The sequence below is a fragment of the Sminthopsis crassicaudata genome, chromosome 3 (genome assembly GCF_048593235.1).
Source record: "Sminthopsis crassicaudata isolate SCR6 chromosome 3, ASM4859323v1, whole genome shotgun sequence".
In the NCBI taxonomy this organism is placed as follows: Eukaryota; Metazoa; Chordata; class Mammalia; order Dasyuromorphia; family Dasyuridae; genus Sminthopsis; species Sminthopsis crassicaudata.
The window spans coordinates 174,971,578-174,993,385 of NC_133619.1; the positions used below are offsets into that span (position 1 = coordinate 174,971,578).

The 21,808-nt window shown below is 36.0% G+C and overlaps 1 long non-coding RNA gene across 1 annotated transcript in view; it reads left to right on the plus strand.

Moving 5' to 3' along the window:
• Positions 1-944: 944 nt before the first annotated feature.
• LOC141560842 (uncharacterized) overlaps positions 945-21,808 on the plus strand; it is a 78,902-nt gene continuing 58,038 nt past the window's right edge. The window contains exons 1-4 of the long non-coding RNA XR_012487835.1: positions 945-975; positions 1,467-1,557; positions 3,411-3,589; positions 14,847-14,985. This is a non-coding gene — a long non-coding RNA (uncharacterized LOC141560842). The remainder of the gene's footprint in view (positions 976-1,466; positions 1,558-3,410; positions 3,590-14,846; positions 14,986-21,808) is intronic.

A 21,808-nucleotide genomic window follows, 5' to 3' on the forward strand; every position in this document is an offset into this window, starting at 1 on the left:
CCATATTTTCTCTAGATGGTTTCTTCAGTCAATCCATCCACTTTTGTTTTAATCAGATACATTATTTTGTAGTTTGAAAAGCACTTAGGATCTCATATTTAGAGCTGGAAGAAATCTTAGAAGGCATTTAGTCTCTCTTATTTTTCAGATGAGGAAATAAGGCCAAGGAATGTTAAGTGACTTATAGATAGGTTACACAGGTAGGGTTAGGTGAGTGTCAGAGTCAGAATTTGAATTCGTGTCCTCAGACTCCAAATCCAGCACACTTTCTACTGCACTATATATCCTGTAATTTACTTCCTTTTCTCTTTGTAACAACTCTCAAGGTATAAAGGTGTCACCATCTTAATTTTATAAATGAGGAAAATGATTCTCAGAGACTTCACATCTTGCTAAAGATCACACAAATAGTAAATAAATGGAAGAACCAAGTAGTTTAGACCCTCTGCACTTTATTAAAGCTGTTATAACTTTGCTCCCTATGTCATTGAAGGTATGAATACAAGCTAGGTTAGTGGGATAGGACCAGATTGACACAGGGGCTTTGTTGTTGTTCAGTCATGTCTGATTCTTTGTTACCCTATTTGGGATCTGATGTAGTTTGCCATTTCTTTTTCCAATTCATTTTACAAATGAAACAGGCAAATAGGGTGAAGTGGGGTCATACAGATAGTAAATGTTTGAGGCTGGATTTAAACTCAAATTTTCTTAACTGAGTATTCTATCCACTCCCCACCATTTACCTATTTCATCTTCTGGGGAAAGGACTGCCTTTCTCATCCTATCTTTCTTCTCTCCTCCACCAGCTTCAGCCAATTAAGCCAGTACTACCCACAACTGATGATAATTCAACACAATTGTGAAGGAAGCAAATCAGATATCGCAACTTCTCCTTTCTGCTTTATTTAAATCCCAGTCTTGCCAACCTCAGAGTACTCTAAGCTCCCTTTCTTCCCCCACCCCCTCCACACTAAGGTGAAAATGACTGCTGTAACATCAAAATATCACTATTCCTAGAAATATTTAGAGAAATGAAAGCCCTTGTCTAATGCAGGTGGTGTTAATCTGGGATCCATGGAACCTATCCAGAAACAGTCTATGGATAGATTTCAGAAGTCTGTAAACTTGAATGGGAAAAAAACAACAACTTTATTTCAGTATATTTTGTTTCCTTTGTGATCTTTATGTATTTTGTACATTTAAAAATATTATTTGATGAGTCCCTGACACAAAATGATTAAGAATCCCTGAACTAAGGGAATAAACCTTTGAAGGTGTAGCTTAGGGCATCAGGGGTAGAGGGGAATCTCTGTGGGGCAGCCGACCTTCCTGACCCCTTTGAATCAAATCAGGACTTCATGCATTCATGTTAGTTAGTGGAACTGGCCCTGGCATAGTTGTGTGCTTCCTTTCTATTCTAGCTCACTCAGGTTTGGCTAATGTCAAATTAATTTACTCTTTTTTAGGTAACCCAAGTCCAGGACAGAAAAATGGATAACACAGGTGGATAAGAATTGGCTCCAGCTACGGGTGAAGTGGTAAATTCACAGAGACATCGTGAGTGAGCTTCTCTGCCCACCCTCACTCTCTTTGTATGTGCTTTTTCCCCTTTCCCTGTGGTCCCCTTCTCCCCCAGCTCAACAGTGTCATCTGATTGTGGAGTGCTGTCCAACACACCATAATGAAATCAGAGTGGTTCCTCAGCAGGAGCCAATCTGGGGACTGAGCCAGGCTTTGTCTGATCCCAAAGCAACCCCAGCTGCATCTGTTCCTTGACAGATCCTATCTGGGTCGATGCCTGGAGCTACCCAGCCCATATTGTCAAATAGCTAAGTCCAGAACTAATCAAATACAAGAACTTTGGGAAGAGAAATCCTGTTTTCCTGCTATGCCTGTCTAGATAAGTTTGGGAAATGTTTGAGTATAAAGAATACCACACTTATGACTAAGTCTTAGGTTTGAATCCCCATTCCAGTATTTGCTAATTAGAAGACCTGGGCTCCCCATAACCTGGTTTTCTCACCTTTAAAATGGGAGTCATTATACTTACATTACTTCCATGACTTGTAGTCATCAAGGGAGAATGGATCAAAATTACTTTGTAAAGCAAAGTTTTAACTTAACTACTATTTATTTTTTATCCTCTCCCACCTCCCTAGATTGTAAATTCTTTGAGATCAAGGTCTCTGTCATATCCAGCCAACATAGGGTATTGCATATAATAGCCTTGAGGGAAGAAAAGGGTCCCAGATCTATGATTTCACTGATGTTGGGAATTACTGGTGAGGAAATTCCCCTCTCTCAATCTTAGAAAGTTGTCTGGGAGCACTGAGAGATTAAGGGACTTATCAAAGATCATACAGTCATAAAGGAAGGCTTCCTAATTCAAGGGACCAGCACTCTCCTTTACATCAGGGGTATACAACTCAAATAGAAATAGGAGCTACTGATAATCTGTATGTAAGGATTTCTCTGGGCCACATACTGTTCTAAAATGTAATTTTTGTAGAGGAACAGAGCAGTGGTGTAAACTTGTTCAAAATCAAATGGTGGAGTCTGGAATTAAATATAGTTCTTATGATTGGAGGCAATCTAATCCCCCTCCCCCCCCTCATTATACCATTCTGCCTAATTTGGTATTAATTTAGATGCTGCCATTTTAACAACCATGGAATCAAATGTGCAATACCACCAACCTAGAATGTCTCAAAGAAGCAAAAGTTCATAGCTTTAGATCTGTATCACTTCAGAAGTCATTCCTCTAATCTAACTCCTTAATTTCTTTGGTGATAAAATTAAACTGAGACAGAGGTTTATTAGAATTACAATCCAGGTCCTCCATTTTCACATTAATCATTATCTTATTTACTACACTGTGTACTTGTAAGGATGTCTTAGTAAGACTGGATTTAAGTTTTTAAGAATAATAGCATTTTGGGCCCATAGTAAATATTCAGCAAATACTGTCTTGAGTTAGGTAAATCAAAGTTACATTTTCTCCAACCCCCATCTCATTCTTCAGCCCCAAGTACTTTGCTAGGGAATAGTTCTGCATTTTGTATCTTCCTGGAAATGTAACTCACACTTGGAACATCATGGTTAACTTAAAAAACTGAGCTGTTACAGCCATACAGTCAAGTAAATATTGGATTCCATCAGTTCCAGGGGCCCCACTATATCCTGCCTTCTGTGTTTGCTTTCTTGCTCTGCAGAAGGGCAAGGTACCAAAATCACTCCAAAATTATTGAGTTAAGACTAAATTTCTATGAAAACTCTTCTTTGGAAATCCTTCCTTCTACCTCTGCCTGTGGGCCTCTGCTTTTTATTTGGGAGCAATGCAAACTATTCAATATTAGAATTCAAGATTTTTTGGAACCTGAAAGGCTCTTGACTAATCCTTTTATTTTCAGATGATTAAAAGAAGGTCCCAGAAAGATTGCTCAGAGTCACATAAAGCCTTGGACTACAGATACTATGCTGCTGCCACTGTTGGAGAATACCTGGCAAGAAACAGACAATTGGACTTGTGGGATACTTTGAATAAAGGTAGCTAACCTGGAGGCTTCAGATCTTCTACAATACATTGAAAGTAAGACAGTATGATTTCAAAAAAAATGTTTTTGGACAGCAAAGGCATTTGGAGTCAAGAAACTGAGCTTATGTCTGAGGCTAGATTTGAATTTAGGTTCTCCTGACTCCAGGGCCATCCACTGTACCATCTAGCTTCCACCCTTCCTTTTTTTTTTTTTTTTTCCAAACATTTATTATCATTAGTGGTGATTCAGTTGTACAGAAAAAATATGCCCACTGAGGTAATTGATGTACCCTCTCAAATTCTGCTTTTCAAATAGGAACTTTTTTCTTTAAATATATTACCATCATATTATGCTGAATATTCCTACAGCACTGAATTTATAAAGCAAAGAAAATAGGAAATGCATGGGGAAAATGGGGAATTAGAAGATCTAAGTTTGGGTCCTACGACCTCTGTCACTTAACTTGAATAGTCTTTGCACCTAAGTCCCTTTATCTGTGCACAAACCTTCCTTTTTTAAATCCAATTCACCTGCATGTCATGACATCACCTCTCTGTTTTCAAGGTTCTCTTTGAGAAGAACAAACAACAACAAAACTTTATTTGTAAAACTGGTATAATATTTATCTTTCTTATCTCACAGCGGAGCTTAGACTTCTAAATGAGATAACACACTTTGTAAGAAGGCTGCTGGCAATTCGTAGAATGGAATCAGTATTGGTTCTAAAATCAGAGGACCTTGGTTAAAATCCTATCTCTAATATTCCCTACCTGTGTGATTTGGAGCAAGTAATTTCATCTCACTGGGCCTCATTCTGCTCATTTGTACAACAGGATGGGATTAGATGATGTCTAAGGATGCTTCTAGCTCTAAACATATGATCCTATGGACTGTCAGCTCAACTCCTTTATTATATCAAGAGAAGAATCTACACATGACTTCTTGCTATTATTATTCAATTATATCTAACTCTTTGTGACCCCATTTGGAGTGGTTTGCTTTTTTCTTCTCCAGCTCATTTTACAGATGAAGAAACAAAGGCAGTGTTAAATGATTTGCCCAGGGTTACACAGCTAGTAAGTGTCTGAGGCCAGATTTGAACTCAGAGAAACGAATCTTCCTGACTCTTTATTTCTGCTTAAATTATGACTTTTTCCACATCAGTTTTATAGCCCACAGAATGAATCATAAGTTGGAATGGGTTTTGAGAAGTCATATAGTCCACTCTGCTTGATAAAAGAAGTTTCTTTCTCCCTAACCAAACTTTTTGCACTACAACCAAGCCCATTTATTTTGTTCTGTCCTCAGTGTAGATAGCATATCTTATCTTGTCAGTGGATAACAATTTTACCACCTTAAAGTAACTTAGGAATAGGAATTATCATGAATACATTAACACATTGGATGAAATATAGGTTGTGCTTTAAAAAAACAAAAACAAAATCTAATTTGTACAAAACCTGAAAACAGCTAATAATCATTCACTAAAAGAATAACAACAAAAAAGATGAAAAGATCAACAATGATAAAAACTGAACATAACCCTTTTACCAAGAATCCATCTATACCATACACATACTTACACACACACATATATATGTCATTTTTTTTTTCATTTTGAAGATCATTAATTAAGCCTTAATCATGCAACAAGTACTTATTTACTGAACACTTAGAGACTACATAGCAATGTACCTAGGGGAGAAAATACTCATTCAGTGAATATTTATAATTATAACTTACATTCCTATGGTGGCATGTTTCTTATTTAATCTCCACAACAAAAGAGTTGAAGTTTTATTGTTCCTATTATACAAATGACAAAACTGAGATTCAGAGGGTTAAATGAACTGTCCAGTGTTCTTCTAATTTTCTATATTCATATGTACACCAGATAGAATTCTTCTCTCCAACCTTCTCATCTCTGTCCCAGTGGTCTCCTCCTTCCATTTTCATTTTGAGGGAATACCCAGAATAGCCATGATTCACTCTTTCTCTGCTCTCCTCATAGACTTCCAGACTTAGCTACTAAGCTTGTGGGTACTTTTTCCTTCCTCCCAACTTTCAGTTACCTTTTATGTGTTTTCTTCCTTCTTAGAATGTAAGCTCCATGAGGAAGGCACTTCCTTTCTTTTTGTTTGTATTTATATTTCCAGTACTTAGCACAAGGCCTAACATATCAAACTCTTAATAAATATTTTTTTACTTGACTTGTTTAGACTAAAATTAGAGGCATGGTATACTCATGATTCAACTACTCCTTCAACTTCATTCAACTCCCTTCCTGCATTTTGTCCCTCCTTTCCTTCTTCTTCCCTTCTTCTTTCCCTTCCTCCTCCTCTCCCCCCTTCTTTCTTTCCTTCCTCCCTCATTTCTTCCCTCTCTCCCTTCCTTCCTCCCTCTACTCCTTCCTCCCTCCTGTGTGCTCTCCCTATCTACAAATATCACTTTCCTGAAGACCTTTTAATAATGTCTCTTCTGGACAATCTTGCTAGATTGATTATACTCCACTATAAATATCTTAACACCTACATTCATTAAAATGTGTTGATAGGTTACTTTTAAATTAAGTAAGTCATTTTGTGTCTATGCTTCATCTGCTGAATTAGATTGTAAACTCTTATCATAATCAGTTGAGATTTTCTTCTATAGCCTTCTTATCCTTTATTTGTTTTTGTTGTTATTATTATCACCCACTTCCATAAGGTTTAATAAAGTACTTTGTGACCAGTGGACAAATAAGTACATAAGTGATAATACTTTCATGCATATTTCCTAGGAGCAACATTGTAGAAGGTTTCCTTCCTTATCTGTATATAGTTTTAGATAAATAAGGCAGACAAGCTTCAATATGGAAAAGTTAATGAAGTTTGTATGGAGTATTTTTACTTTATGTCCTTTTTGCTTCTTTAGTGACATCCCCTCTCCACCTTCAAGTACAATCTTCTCTTGATTTGGATGCTTTCCCTCCTTTTACAACTCCTCAATTTCCTTATCTGTCAAGTGAGTAGATTGGAACAGGTGATCGCTAAGCTAAGGTCAGAGAGTCAATAAGCCTTTATTAAACACTGACTTTGTGTCAGGCAGTCTATCAAGGGGTAGGGATACAAAAAAGGACAAAAGCAACAAGTTGAAGTCCCTTTCAACTTGTCTCTGTGATATTCTGTGATTCTATGAACTGGAAAAGTTGAAGTCATTATTTTCACTTTAACTCAGTCTTAATAAGACCAATATGTTAACTGTCAACCATTTAGATCTTTTAATCCTTTTATTTCTAATTCCATTAAAGAAAGGGTTTGGTAATATGAAGCTTTGAGGATATATAATAACAATAATCATAATAACTATTATGTTTTTTCAGTACTCTAAAAGTTTCTAAAGAGCTTTTTCCCAAAACAAGGGGTAAATAGGAGGGAAATAGGTAGTTTAAATAGTATTGTCTTCATTTGACAGATGAGAAAACTGAGCCAGAAGTTAAATGATTTGTCCATAGTGGTATATAGAGCACCAAAGCAATTAGGTTTTGCTATAGACAAATATGAAGACATAAGGGGGAAGTGGGCAGAGAACACTTACCTTGCCTTCTTAAGTTTCTTCTGATCTCAAATTCATTTGCAGCAAAATTAGAGATCCTCTAATTAAATAAATTTCTAATTATCTAATTATCTAAGAGTAGCTAAAGCTATGAGAAGGCTCTGATCTCCTCAAAGCCTAATTGCTAATTTGCTCTGGCCAGTCAGAGACCTTGCTTGTCCTTGAACACAGTCCTTCTGACTTTAAATCAATTTTTCTTTCAATATATCATAATGTTTAGAGACAGAACAATCAAACCTCTAAAATCATATAATGCTAAAGAATATTTTTAAAATACTATTAATTCTTTTCATTTGCTTAATTCTTTTTTTCTCAATAGTAGTTTATCTTTCCAAATGCATGTAAAGATAGTTTTTTAACATTCATTTTTGTAAGATTTTATGTTCCAAATTCTGCCTCTTTCCCTTACCTTCCCTGTCTCCAAGACAGCAAGCAATTTCTTATAAATTAAATATGTGCAATCTAAAACACTATTCCTTTTTTTTTTTCCCTGAGGCTGGGGTTAAGTGACTTGCCCAGGGTCACACAGCTAGGAAGTGTTAAGTGTCTGAGATTTGAACTCGGGTCCTATTGAACTCAAAGCTGGTGCTCTATCCACTGCTCCACCTAGGTGCCCTCTAAGACACTATTCTTAATGACAAATCTTATTTTGTTTTTTATTTTTAAGTATGCCTGGGTGGGGTTGAAAGTGAAAGCAGGATTTATGGATCATCCCCTTTTATAATCCTCCCTTTTTTTCCCCGCCTTTTCTATATGCCTTTGCTCCACCACTCCCCAGATCACTTTGGGTCTATTAGGACTCCACTAGTGGATTTGGAGCTCTTGCTGTTCTGCCATATAGGAAAGGCTTCAAATGTAGATGTAGTGATATACTATGTCTTCCCTGCCATCTGCTAAGTTTGGAAAGGTTTATTTCTAGATCCTGTGTACAATTTCCACTATGATAATTCTCAAAGACCATCTGCCAGGATGAATTGAAGGGAGTAAATACAGTGACAAAATCACAAATTCTAAAGTTATTGATAGCTTGTTAAAATAACTAAGGAAGCAAATGGGTAGAAAGTGTTTGCTTTTATAGAGGCTTAAGTGACTGGACACATTTGATGATTTAGTCTAGTCCCATAAAAAGGCAGTTTTTTCCTCTTGTGATCTATTTTAACCAATATCTAATGGTGCCCTTTATGGATTGAGTATACATTATACCCAAATAGTAGAAATGGCAAAGCAAAAGAAATTCACCATGGATGTTTATCCCCTGCTACAGCTTTCTCTTCCTGGAATCCAATGAACTATTATTGTAGAACACAATTTGGTAAATGCCAGTCTCAAGTATAATGCAGTACTGGAGCATATCTTAGGCTAATGGTTCTCAAACTTTTTGCTGAGAATAACTTTTTACTCTTAAAAATTATTGAGCATCCCCCCCCAAGCTTTTCATGTGATTTATATCTATTTACATTTACAAAGTGGACATTAAAGCATTATGAAAATAGTTTTGATCTCATGCCTCTGACAGGGTTCCCTCAAGGCCTTCCAGACCACACTTTGAAGATTCATGACCATACAGAAAAGGCTGCATTTATTAGTCAAGTATGAAGGATGTTAACTATAGCAAGAGATTCTTATAGAAACATTTATTAACAGTATACATAGTTAAAGAATCTTCCTAAAAACCTAACATTACCTCAGACTAGCTTATGCAGTGGCATGATAACAATAATAAAATAACATTTTTTTAATCAATAAACATTTATTAAGTATAATAACTTTGGTGATGGACCTCGACCATTCATTGCATGATTCTGTGAAGTAATTAACAATTGGTGATTAAAACCTAAAGGACTTTCTTTAGGTCATATGTTTAGTTAACAACAAAATCAGGGATGGACCCTCATGGAGCACCTTCCAACATTTTCCTCACTATATCTCACAAATTTTATTCAAAATAGGCAATGTTATTATTTCCATATTCCTATATATCCCTGTGAACTGGGTCAATTTATTGTGCAGGTCTTAAATGAGGAGACTATAACAGAAGGAGATTGAACAATTTGCTCAAAGCCATGCAGGAAAAAGTGAGAAATGGAGTTAAAACATCTAGTTTCTAAGACATAACAATCTATGAAATTCACTAACCCATGCATTTTCCTTAAGAAGGAACAGGAGAGTCTGAATAAGAGGACACTAGCTAGGGAGTATCTATTAAGTAAGGAACGGCCCAGACTGTCTACTCAATCACTGACTCAAATAATTGAGTCATCCACCTATATTAGAGTAGCAAAAACATTCAAAAGGGCAAGAAAATATTTTAGGAGTTGAGCTAAAAGGTTAAAAAAAAATGCTCCTCTTATATAACATTTCTCTAGGCTCTGAGTAAGTTGTAAGGGAGAGGGGAAACAGATGAATGTTTGAGGTTTATAGAACTAGAAGTAATCTTAACAATAATATAGTCTGAGTCCTATATATTGCAGATGAGAAAACTAAGGTTAAGAGATTTTCAAATACTTGCTCAAGGTCATATTTTTCTTGTTCAGTCATATCTGACTCTTGGTTGTCTCATCAAAATCATATAGTTAGAATCCCAGAGTATAATATCTCAGTGTTAGAAGGAAGCTCAATAGCTATCAAGACCAAGGGGTCATCTACTTATTCAGTATTTTATAGTTTGCATTCCTTTTGAAATTAGCAGCCAGTAAACAATAGAATTGACATTCAAACTTGGGTTCCTCGAATACAGATAGCTGAGCTACTCCTTACTTGGGATATCAGGGTTTACAAAGTATTTTACATATCTTTACTCCTTTGATCCTTACAGCAAACATCTAAAATAGGTAACCCAGGTATCATTCTCCCCCTTTTTCAGATGAGAAGACAGAGGTTCAGAGAGATTGGGTTGCTTCACCTCTACTTGTGGCCTATTTTTATTATGACTCTAGTTTATTTAAATTATTATACCACCTTATTCTTCCCCAAACTAAAAGATAATATGTTAATTAATTACATTTGAAAGTTGTCTTTTAATCTATCAATAATTAGAGGGTTCAATGGATAGAGTAATGGACCTGGAGTCAGGAAGAATCATTTTCCTGTGTTCAAATCTGGTCTCAGATACTGAACCTGGGCAAGTCACTTAACTCTGCCTCAGTTTCCTCATCTGCAAAATGAGCTGGAGAAGTATCTTTTCCAAGAAAACCCCAAACAGGGTCACGAAGAATCCAGCACAATTGAAACAAGTGTACAACAATTGTCCTGAATCATTATATTGCTGAGAAAAGCTGACCATCATAATTGATCATCACAAAATCTTATTATTACTGTGTACAATGTTCTCCTGGTTCTGCTTGCTTCATTCACCATTGGATTGTGTCAATCTTTCCAGGCTTTTCTGAAATTAACCTGTTCATCATTTCTCATCAAGCAATAGTATTACATTTTTATTCCACAACTTATACAGCCATTCCCCAATTGATAGGCATTTATTCATTGCCATTCTTTGCTATCACAAAAAAAGTTGCTACAGGGGGCGGAGCCAAGATGGCGGAGAAGAAACACACGACTCAGTGAACGTCCTCACTCCCTCACAACCAATTAGATAAATTAAGTCTCAAAATTAGCTCAGGACTGATAGATACCACAAGGACTGGAAGCACGACTTACCAGCTGAAGAGAATCTGGAGTTTCAACAGGAAAGGTCAGTTCTCAGGGGAGGAATAAGAAAGACCAGCACAGACGGTGGGGTAGGGGCACACTGCGCCCATTGCGCTGGGAGGGGCTCTGGGATCAGAGAAGCCACTGAGGTAAAGGAATCTGGCACAGGCTGTTAGCTCTTCTCTGCTAATTATTTAGCAGTTCAGAAGAGAAAGCCAAAATATTTTAAAACTCAGATTAGATTTCCCCCCTCCCCCCACCCTGGGGGTGACTCGGCAGACTCGGCACCAGGGGGTGTGGCCTCAGCTCCCTCCTGAGAATAGTTAAGAGACTGACAAGTGGGTGGATACGGCCCAAGGCAACACACACTGCCTAGCTTAGCTGGAGGGAGTGGAACTCAGCTCCAGGAAGTCCCAGAGAAGCGGAACCTTTGAACTAGGGACCGCGGTTTCTGGCAGACACTTCCAGTTTGAGCGCAGGGGCTTCTCACGTCACCTGCTGCAGACATCCACTCCCCACCCGGACACATAGGCTGAGCTTCTTGCTGTCTTCACTATTCTACGCCCTCAAAGCACAGCAGTGCTAATCACCTCTGAGGCACTTCCAGGGAGGGGGTGGGGAACTCTCTCCCAGAGCTCTCTCTTAGCGCGGGCGCAGGGGCCGCTGCATCCATCCCGTCTGGGAGGAAGCTGGTAAAGAAGTAAATAATTTCCTACCCCAGGGACAGACCCCAAAACATTTTTTAAGTATGAGCAAAAAAGCTAGAAAAACTATAGATTCCTTCTATACAGAGAAAGAGCGGGTGTCCAACCCCGAGGAAGTTGACAGCAGAGAATCAGATAACAACCTAAAGGGGAACGATTCCTGCCCCCCATCACATAACTCTCTCCTAGAAGAAGCTCTTAAGAAATTGAGGGAGATCGAAGAAAAATGGGGCAAGGAAAGGGAAGTTATGATAGAGAATAACAACGTCCTGAAATTGGAGTTGGAAAAAATAAAGAATTCACAGGAGATGCAGGGAAACAAAATTAGTGAATTAGAAAAGGTTAAAAAAACACAGGAAAGTAGGATTTCTGAATTGGAAAAGATAAAAAAGTCTCAAGAAAATAGAATTTCTGAATTGGAAAAAGAAAATAATTCTCAAAAAAAAAAAATTAGGGAAATGGAAAAAAATTCAATAGAGCAAAACAATTCATTTAAAAACGAAATTGGGCATTTACAAAAAGAACTAAAAACTGTGAAAGAAGAAAATAACTCCTTAAAAGTCAGGATGGAACAAATAGAAATGAATGATTCACAGAGAACCCAAGAATCAGTCAAACAAAACAAAAAAAATGAGAAGCTGGAGAACAATGTCAAATACTTACTGGGAAAATCTATAGACCTGGAAAATAGATCTAGGAGAGATAATCTGCGGATTATTGGACTTCCAGAAAACTATGACCAAAAAAAGAGCCTAGATTCTATTTTACAGGAAATTATCAAAGAGAACTGTCCAGAGATAATAGAAACAGAAGGGAAAGTAGATGTGGAAAGAATTCATCGAACTCCTTCTGAAATAGACCCTAAAAAAAGAACACCACGGAATATTGTGGCTAAGCTGCAGAATTACCACACAAAGGAGAAAATCCTGCAAGCAGCTAGAAAAAAACAATTTAAATACCAAGGTGCCACAATAAGGGTCACCCAAGATCTGGCTGCCTCCACATTAAAAGATAGAAGGGCCTGGAACCTGATATTCCGTAAGGCAAAAGATCAAGGACTGCAACCAAGAATGAACTACCCAGCTAAGTTTAGCATCTTTTTCCACGGAAGAAGATGGTCATTCAATGAAACAGAGGAATTCTATATGTTTCTAAGAAAAAAACCAGACTTAAAAAAAGTTGCTACAAATATTTTTGCACATGTGGGTCTTTTCCCCTCTTTTATGATCTCTTTGGGATATAAACTCAGTAGTTGATCCAACAGGCATTGTTGGATAAAAGGATATGCAGTTTGATTGCCCTTTTGATCTCCAAAGTGACTGGATCTGTTCACAACTCCATTAACAATGCCCCATTCATGCCCCAGTTTTCCCACTTCTCTTCCACCATTTATCATTTTTTTTCTTATCATTTTAGCTAATCTGATAGGCATGAAGTTATTCCTCAGAGTTGTTTTAATTTACATTTCCCTAATCAATAGGGATTTAGAAAAATTTTATATGACTATAGATGACTTTAATTTCTTCATCTGAAAATTATTTGTTCATATCCTTTGACCATTTATCAATTGGGGCATGACTTGTATTCTAATACATTTGACTCCGTTTTCTACATATTTGAGAAATGAGTGAGGCCTTTATCAGAAACACTGGCTGTAAAAATTATCTCCCAGCTTTTTTCTTTTAATCTTGTTTGCATTGTTTTTCTTTGCACAACCCCTTTTTAATTTAATGTAATGAAAATTGTCCATTTTGTATTTAATAATGTTCTCTATTTTTTGTTTAGTTAAAAATCTCTTCTCCAAAGATCTGATAGTTAGCCTATCCCTTGCTTTCCTGATTTGTTTATAGTATTTCCCTTAATATCTAAATCATGTACCCATTTAAACTTTATCTTGATATAGGATGGGAGATGTTGGTCTATATTTAATTTTTGCATACTATTTTCTAGTTTTCCCAGCAATTTTGACTTTTTATCCCAGAAAATGATATTTGGATTTATCAAATATTAGATTATTGTAGTCATTGATTATTGTGTCTTGTGTACCTAACCAATTCCATTGATCCATCACACTATTTCTTGTTCAACACTAATTGGTTTTGATGACTGCTGCTTTATGATATAATTTTGAGTATGACTAGGTCACTATTCTTTGCATTTTTCATTAATTCCCTTGATATTCTTGACCTTTTGTTTTTCCAAATGAATTTTGTTATTATTTTTTCTAACTGTATAAAATGAATTTTTTTGGCAGTTTGGTACAGAACCTAATAAATAGATTTATTTAGATAGAACTGTCATTTTATCTTAACTCAGTCTACCCATGAGCAAATATTTTTCTAGTTGTTTAAATCTGACTTTGTTTCTGTGATAAGCAGTTTATAATTGTGTTCATATGGTTCCTGGGTGTGTCTTGGCATATAGACTCCCAAATATCTTATTTTGTCTATGATTATTTTAAATGGAATTTTTCTTTTTATTTCTTACTGCTGAGCTTTGTTAGTATTATGTAGAAATACTGATGAATTATGTAGGTTTGTTTTATGTCCTACAACTCTGCTAAAGTTATTCATCGTTTCAAGTAATTTTTAGTTGATTCTCTAGGGTTCTCAAAAATCAAAACACCTGTAAAGAGTGATAGTTTTGTTTCCTCATTGCCTACTCTATTTTAATTTCTCTTTTCTTTTCTTGTTGCTAAAGTTAACATTCCTACTATAACATTGAATAATAGAGTGAATAATGAACATTTTTGTTTCACCTCTGATCTTTTTGGAAATGTTTCCAGCTTATCCTCATTACAGATAATGTTTGCTAATAGTTTTAGCTTATCCTTTTAAGGAAAATGTCATTTATTTTTATGCTCTCTAGTGTTTTTAATAGGAATGGGCACTTCATTTTGTCAAAAGCCTTTTCTTCATCTATTGAGATAATCACATAATTTCTGTTAGTTTATTATTGATATGATTAATCATGCCAGTACTTTTCAGGATACAATCTCTTTTTTTTTTTTACTTTTTTACTTTTCAGGAAAACCAAGTATAGCATTCCTGGTATAAATTCCATTTGGTAATCATTTATTATCCTGCTGATAAATTGCTGTTATCTCTTTGTGAACATTTTACTTAAAATTTTTGCTGCAAGGGGGCAGCTAGGTGGTGCAGTAGATAGAGCACCAGCCTTGAATTCAGGAGGACCCGAGTTCAAATCTGGTCTCAGACACTTAACACTTCCTAGCTGTGTGACCCTGGGCAAGTCACTTAACCCTAGCCTAAAAAAAAAAAAAAAAAAAAAAAATTTGCCACAATATTCATTAGGGAGATTGGTCTATAATTTTCTTTCTCTGTTTTGGCTCTTCCTAATTTAGGTATCAGTACCATATATATGTCATAAAAGGAATTTGGCAGGACTCCTTCTTCACCTGTTTTTCCAGGGAATCTCTCTTAATTTTGGACTCTGCATTGGATTTACTCCATCACAGATATTCAATATTGTGAATATTATTGGTAGGCATACATTATCTGTTTTATATTTATATTGATAGGTAGATTGAGTCATCAAAAAAAGTTATTTCTATTATTATGTCTCAAAAAATCTTGAATGATTTTCAAGTATGAACGGGAGAGAAAACTTTTAATTTTTTAAGCAAAAAATTGAAGAAATAAAATTTATTTTTATTATTATTTTACAGTATTTGTTTATGATTTCTCTCTTTTGAAGGGTGGTTCTTAGCAATGTATGAAATCAGTTACTTGTAGCCAACCAAAAGGTATGTCCAACAAATTAAATGTTTTTTTTTCATAATCACCAAACAATAAAAAAGGTAGTATCTTGCATTGTCTACATTTCTCATATGCAAAATGATAAAAATGTGGTCCATTATTGACTATCCCTTACAAAAGCTGGCTTGTCTTTATATGTAACTAATATCCTTATAAGGATATCCTTGATTCCTGTAAAGAAGATTCTCACAAAGATTTTATTTAACAAGAGAGATCAATAAAGAATGAAAGGAATCTTAGGGATCACCCAATACAGGAATTCTTAACCTACGTTCCTGAATATTTAAAAAAATATATTTTGATAACCATTTCAATATCATTGGTTTTCTTTATGCTCCTGTATATTTTATTTGGTGCATATAGAAATATTCTTTTGAAAAGGTATTCATAGACTTTGCTAGATTGCTAAGGGAATCTCTAATGCAAAAAAAGATTGCTTTCATTCTAATCTCATATTGTATAGGGAAGCCCAGTAAAGGGAATTGTCTTATCCAAAGTCACTCAGTTAGGAAATGTTAGAGAAAGGATGACAGAATAAAAATCTGTTTCCTCATCTTGAAAATGGAAATACTGATTAATACACATACAACTTGCCTTACAGGACTATTGTGAGGAAAATCTGTTGTTAATCTTAAAGCATTCTAAATATATTTGTATGTATGACAGATAACATTGAACATAGGGCCCCTAACAATCTGCTTCTAGCATAATATATCATTTGTAAATAATCAGTACCAGAGACAAGGAACAAGTTACATGGTGAACTAGAATATAACTCAATGTCAGCTCAAGGAATAAAATGTATGTTTCCCCCACCACACCCCCTTTATACCGTTCTTTTGAATAGACTGATGAGCTACCCTGTTTTTTTACAAACAGTAAACATAATATCATACTGTCTAGAGGAGTATGAAAACTAACTTGTGTTCCATAAAAAGAATGACTCTCATTGACTTGATAAACATCAGTTATTTTTAATACAAATATTCTTCAAAACAAACAAAAAAATCTGCTTCTAGTGGTTTACAAGAAAAACTTAAGTTTTCTCAGTCTCAACCCCACTCAAGCTATTTCATCTTTTAATTAAATTAGATAATTCATAAGATCAGGAAGCATTTGTAACAGATCCAATAAAATTCTAAGGATTATGTAAATTGTGATTATTGCCAATGTTTTTATAATAATTTTTTTTAATCTTCAAAGGGCTTAATTAAGCCCATATTCGTTTTACTAATACCTAATGCAGCTGGGTTCCTCAGCCTCCTTTTGGATTTTGTAAAAGGCAAATAAAGTGTTTTGCCTGGAGGATGCAAATGAGAATCAGTAGGGAAAAGACAGTCTTAGATTCCCCAGGGAATTCCTTGGAAATGATCATAAGAGCCAATATTCCCATCCCCACAGAAATTTTATAGCCCACATGATGTAGTAGGCAGTATGGGTGTCTGCCAATGTAGCTAGTACCCAGAGAGGCTGGACCTGTCTGAGAAGAAAAACAAAACCAGTTGCATTTAATTGCTTTATTCATCTCCCAGCAATTTAGCCTTTGATGGTTTGTCAACACTTTGAGGTATAAAGGTTGGCAGAGATTATAGTCTGGATCAGAAGGTGTCTGTATTTTTATGACAGGAGGGAGACTTTTGTGGATGAAATGGGATGGATTTCTTTGCCCTTTGTGCTTTTATAGCCTTGCCACATTTCTTACCTGACTGGAATTAATGATCTAAATGGAGCCCCTATTTATTTAAGCAGGATTATAACCTTAGCGCTCCTCCTCAGAGGATTTAGATAGTTATGGGAAAGAAAAAAGGCCAGGGAGTTTCCTTGGACGGGCATAGAATAGAATGTACAAAAAAGCAAGAAGTAACTGACTTTTCTCCAGTTATCACAACTAAAATTCACAATTAAAATTCTCCAGAGATCTGAAATGTCAGAAAAAATTAAAAAAACAAACATGTAGATATAAATAGCCAGTAAATTATAGTTGACATTTATTTCTGTAGCATTTTATGTTTTACAAAGCACCTTTTTAGAGGTTACTTTATTTTATAATCCCTCAATTCCAATGTCTCTCCTCTGTTAATTATTTTCTACATATATATATATCTTCTATCTATCTATCTATCTATCTATTTATCTATGTATATCTTGCTTTGTATGTTTGCATACTGTCTCCCCCATTAGATGATAAATTCCTTGAGGGCAGACACTGTCTTCTTATTCTTAATGTGCTTTCATTTGTAGGGTATATGAGTTATTCCAGGAAAACAACATCTCTGATGTGAGGACTTTGCTAAGTCCTTTTCAGGTCTGTTCAGGTCTGTTAAAGATTCACTACCTTTACTGTCTACTGGGCACAGCAGTAACACCCTGTAAAATTGTCTCTGTAGATGAAATAAACCAGGTTGGGGTAACCAATAGCCTTCAAACCCAATGATGAGTTAGGGGTTTGTCTATCCTGAGCATATGAAGACTCCTACCTTTCCTCCTGTTCCCAAAGAATGGGTGGTTGAGAATAATTTGTTCCAGTGGCCATAAAGGGCAGTTGAAATAGTCACTGTGGAGACCTTGGAGTTTAGCCAGACATAGAAGTTACCAAGGTTATCTCCAATGTATTGTCAGTCCTCTTGATTTTTGTCTTGCTTCTAGACTCGGGTGACTCTGGAAGAGAGAAGGAGGCTGATGACTTTGTACAATTTCACCTCATTTAAATCCAATCACAAAGGAGTCAAGATGTCTCATGGTGACTTTGGTCCTCTTTGAAAACAAAGGACAAACTATAAGTGCTAGAGATACAGATTCATTCGCCCAATGGCCACACCACATTTGGAAGGGAACTTGATGAGATTAATATTATGAAGAAACTTTACTAATCCTCAACCCACTCTCCCTATCTCTCCCAGAGGCTGAAGTAGTAAGGGAGACTATACTCTTATAAACTTGGAGAAAATGTTTTCATTTCTCTTCTTGCTATATCTTCTTAGTAAATATCCCATTGTAGAAATTAATGTCTGTTATGGATGTGGCATTGGAGTGTTAACACTGGGGATGATATACCTGAATGGGGTCTTGAACCAACAGGATGAGAAAAGATACTCCCTATTGCTTCAAGAACACAAAGGGTGATACTAGTCTGATTGGGATCCACCTTTGCTGGTGTGCATGGATGTTGGGAGAAAAAAGTTCAGTCTTGATGTGCTGGTAATATTTACTATGTCCAATGAGTAGTATAGACAATGAATATTGCAGTCAGGAGTAGGACCAATTATATATATCTAAAGCTGTTTGAGAAGATTCTTTATTGCTAAAGAAACACTTTAACTGGGTCTATAAAAAGTTGGAGGGGAGAGTACTTCAAGCAGTGTAAATGATATATATCAATAGTTTCACACTTAATTAGCAATGATGGTTAAATAAAGATCCCTGTGGATGGTATATTGAGTTGGATATTACATATGTTTCATTGTATTTATTTGTTTTCTTAAATATTTCCCTATTACATATTAATATAGTTTGATCTGCACCAAGTATTGTGAGCCTCATTTGGCCCTAGAGAGTTTGACCCCTTTGGGGTAAGCAAAATCACTGAGGTGAGTTTGGATAGTTGGGGAACAATGAGTAGACCTTTCTTTTTTTGTAGTGGAAACTGTGTGTGAGATTGTGTGAAATACATTTTCATATGAGTCCAAGTTATGGAGAATCTTCAGTGAGGAGTTAAGGATTTTAGAGTTTAGCCGATAGGCAATGGGAAACATTTGAAAGAGGTTTTTGGTGGGGGTAATGATTGTCACAATGATTGTGAAAAATGCTATTTTAGGAAGAGAAATCTGGCAGCATTTGTGAGAGGGATAGGTTAGGGATGAATCCAGAAGAGGGAGAGATCATATGTGTCAGTAAAAGCCACTCAGTTCAAAAGATTCTCATGGTCTGGCTAATGGACCATACTTATAGTTTGCTTGCAAAGTTTTATTTACAGATATATATATATATATAGATAGGAAAAAAAGTCAATTATTTCAAGATGTTCCTATGTAGTCACAGCTGCTTTGCATTTTTATGGGATAGTGGTTAGAATGCTGGTCTTAGAGCCAGGAAGACCTGAGTTCAAAATCTGACCTCTGACCCTTACTATGTGATCTTAAATAAACCAGTTAATTTCTCTGAGCTTCAGTTTATCCATCTGCAAAGGGAGGGAGTTCATCTTAGATGAACTCAAAGGTCTCTTTCAGCTATGACACTATTACTGTGACGTATTCCAAATCCTGAGACTGAAATTGGTTTTATTAGGCATTTTCTTCACACAGGACAGAATTCCTGTTAGAGCTAGGAAACATGTTCCTTCAGGGGGTTACATAGCTCAAAAGAAACTCTAGAGCAAAGCTTCTTAAATTGTGGGTCATGACCCTATATGGGGTCAGGTAACTAAATGTAGGGATTGTGAAATTATGATGTTTAATACTTATTTTATATACCTATCTTTCTGGGATAGTGTAAAAATTTCTCAGGTCATGAGTGGAAACATTTTAAGATGCCCTTAGATCTAGACTAAGGATCATCTTCATGGAGTCTCGGTCTGAACTTGATTTTGGCCAAATGCTGTTTTCTTCACAGTATGTAGTTCACTTTGGGTTTAAGTATTAGTCACATTTCTACATTTAGTGATAGATAGGGGCAGAGGAAGTTGTTTCATCTCCTAACCTATAGTAGAAACCATATAGAAAACTATTGCAGTTAATAGCCCAATTATGTATTAAAGAGAGCAAGAGTGATGGGATTGGGAATAGAAAAAAGTCACTTCCAAATAACATTTGAGGATTAAAATCAAAGAGTTAGACTTTATTTTAATCAATCTCCCAATTTAGTCATCTCTCAAAACTCCTCCTCCTCCCACTACTACTATTTTACATCCATCACCATCACCATTCATTAATACTATGAAGAAACTTTATGATATCTGAACCCACTCTCCCCATCTTCTCTATAGGCTGAGGTGGTATAGCGGAGACTGTGTTCCTGTGCATTTGGGGAAAATGTTTATATTTCTGTTTTTGCTATATCTTCTCAGTAAATATCCCTCTTCCTCCTCCTCTTCTTCCTCCTCCTGCTACAACCACCACCACCACCATCACTACTACTACTTCTACTTTTATTGCCAGTGTACCACCACCATTACTACAAATGATAATTATAGTAATTATAGCTATGTTCAGTCCCTCTTCAATTATGTCTCTCTCTTTTCATGATCTATTTGGGGTTCTTAACAAAGATATTGGAATGGTTTGCCATTCCAGCTCATTTTTGATGAGGAACTAAGCCAAACAGTTAAGTGACACACATATATAATATATATCATAATAATATGTGTATAATATTAAATTATATATGTAATAGCTAGTATTTACATATTTCTTGAAAGATTGCAAAGTGTGTTACAAATCTTTTCTCATTTCATCCTTATATAAACCAACAGGATGGAAGGTACAGGGAAGGTGACATTATTATGCCCATTTCATAGATGAAGAAACTGAGGTAACCAGAAGCTAACTGATTTGCCCAGAGTCACACAGATAATGAATGTCTAAAGTTGGATTTGAACTTGTCTTCCTGACTCCAGCTCCAGCACTTTATTTGCTGTTAAAGTCTGAAACCTCGGTGAAAATCATGGAAGTGACAGAACCTCAGTCAGAAAGGGCTTTGGACATCCTTTGTAGCATTCCCAACAATTCATCTAGGTTCTGCTTGCAAATTTATAGTGAATACTTCCTGAACCAATATCTTCCAATTTTGAATTCCATTAATCATTACAAAGATTTTCATTGTATCAAGCCTAAACCTCGCTCTCTGCAAATGTCACCTGTTACTCTAATATAATCTGTCTCTCTGGGATCAGCCAGAACAAGGCTAATCCTTCTTCAGAATGATAGTCCTTCAAATATTTGAAGATTAAATGATTAATTTTAGTATCAGATTTGGTCACCTGCTAAAGTGATATGCCTTTTTGAGATACATGAGACCTGCTTACGGCAGGCTGACTTGCTGGACCTGCCTCTCCTCTGATCTTCCCTTTCCTGAAAATTTCAATACCTTATTCTGGAAATTTTTTTGCTTTATCCTTATAAAATCATGGCCTACAAGACAAATCCTCAAGGATTTCCCTCTTGTGATAGCAGAAATAGGAAACCTATCAGAGATTTGAGTGAGAGATCACTCCCTTTCCCTAACCAAACTATAATATTCTCACTTTGGCTGTTCTCCTTATGAAGGAGAGAGAGGACCTCTGGCATTGGTGAAGTTTTCTTTTCTTTTTCTTTGTAAGGAAGGCAATGGGTTTAAGTGACTTACTGAGGATCACTCTGATAGAATGTATCTGAGGTCACATTTAACTAGCCCACCTGACTCCAGAGCTGTTGCTCTATCCATTGAGGCACCCAGTTGCCCTTTGAATTTTTGTTTTCTGGAATCTAGGGCAGGAACTTTCAGATTCATCTCTGAATCTTTCAAAAACCAGAAGACCATTGTACTTAATTGTATCCATTTTTTATTGTTTCTA